The sequence below is a fragment of the Octopus bimaculoides genome, chromosome 5, assembly GCF_046866305.1.
Source record: "Octopus bimaculoides isolate indiv1 chromosome 5, ASM4686630v1, whole genome shotgun sequence".
Lineage (NCBI taxonomy): Eukaryota > Metazoa > Mollusca > Cephalopoda > Octopoda > Octopodidae > Octopus > Octopus bimaculoides.
In genome coordinates, this window is record NC_142932.1 from 25,315,637 (window position 1) to 25,317,444 (window position 1,808).

Consider the following 1,808-nt stretch of genomic DNA (forward strand, 5'->3'; position numbering starts at 1 on the left):
TCATACCTCCCACATATGTATGTGTATATATCTGTGTGTGTATGTGTGTATTGCAAACATAAACGTAAATACGCACGTACCTGTGTATCGGTTTGTTTGAGCCTGCGTAAGTTAGTAGCTCGTCAATAGAAAACGATAGAATGTGTACTAGTCTAATAAGTGATGCAAGTAAAAGACAAGAAATAAAATAATAATTCCAAACTAAACTCGAAATACCGATTCATGAATAAGAAAATGAAAATATAGGATAATATTTGGATAACCCATCCTAGCTTGCATTAACAACAAAAGTTAACTAAAATTACCTTTATCAGTAATGGATTCCCAAACTGAAACTTTTTCCTGTTAATAGTAAGTCTAGCTTCAACAGCTAAATTTCTTATAGACACACGTTAATTTCAATTTAGCGATATGAAGTTATGACCTCTCATCAGATACTCCAAAGTAACATTGATGCGCATATTATAGCTTCCAGAATGATCATAAACGGGATTGAATCTCAGAAGCGGTAGAAAAAAAAATCGTAATATATTAAAACTCATCGGTTAAATACAGTTAGAAATTAAACACTGTTATGTCGGCTACTCTATCACTCTTATCGCCAAATTAATGCCGATAAGGAATGCAAAAATAAATGCATAGCCGTCGTCGTCATCGCTGTCATCATCATCATCATCATCATAAACTGCATCGACAAATATAACAATGATGGCCATGATGGTAATTAAGACGGAGGAGTATAAACTCTGCATGAAAGGAAGAAATCGGAATGATTTCCCAAGATGAAATTATGATATAATTTCAGGTTTTACAAAATATTCCCATGTTAACTTTGCAGCATATACAGTCAAAATAAAAGACACGGACAAATTTAAGCACACGCACATATATGTATATGTATGCATCCGTACATATTCATATATATATATATATATGCGAAGACTTACATATGTGTAGATGTGAATATATGCATACATAAGTTTGTATGATTGTATGATTACGTCCACATATACATGTATACATACATGTATAGATGCATACACACACAGACATATACATACATATATATTAATATATGCATATATACATATGCATATATACATATGTATATATATATATATATATATATATATATATATATATATATATATATATATATATATATATATATATATATATGTATATGTATATATATATATATATATATATATATATATATATATATATATATATATATATATATATATATGTATATGTATATATATATATATATATATATATATATATATGTATATATATATATATATATATATATATATATATATATATATATATATATATATGCTAGTATACGATTACAAACACAATGTTTGGGCATAATCGAACTAAATTTTATTCATGCCCAAACACTGTTTCGCTTTGATATTACGGTAATTTGTACGATCTAGTTGGGGTGCTGGTGAAAATAATCCTAAGTTGTTTGGGCTATTTTGGTTAAAGCAATGTCTTTGACAAGGTCTATCCAGAGTTGTCTCTCTTAGGTATTTCCATTGAAACGGCTAAAGAGCCAGAAATATCGATACTGATAGTCAGACAGATGGTGCCGCTGGGCAGATATGGGTGTTTCTACACCTTTTTACCATAAGAGAAGCATTTTCACCTGGGTTACTGCAGGGAATTTGCGTTTTAGCAGATGACCAGACAATGCTTGGCGCTAATATTACGGTAATATATATATAAGTAGATATATATGGTATATATTGCTGTAATAGCGTTCAGTTCATCACTATACATATCCATCATATTCA

General features: G+C 29.4%; 1 protein-coding gene across 19 annotated transcripts in view; it reads right to left on the reverse strand.

Annotated features, from left to right (window-relative positions):
• Positions 1 to 1,808, reverse strand: part of LOC106876426 (uncharacterized) — a 1,215,830-nt gene that overhangs the window by 776,258 nt on the left and 437,764 nt on the right. The gene's annotated exons all lie outside the window — the stretch shown is intronic.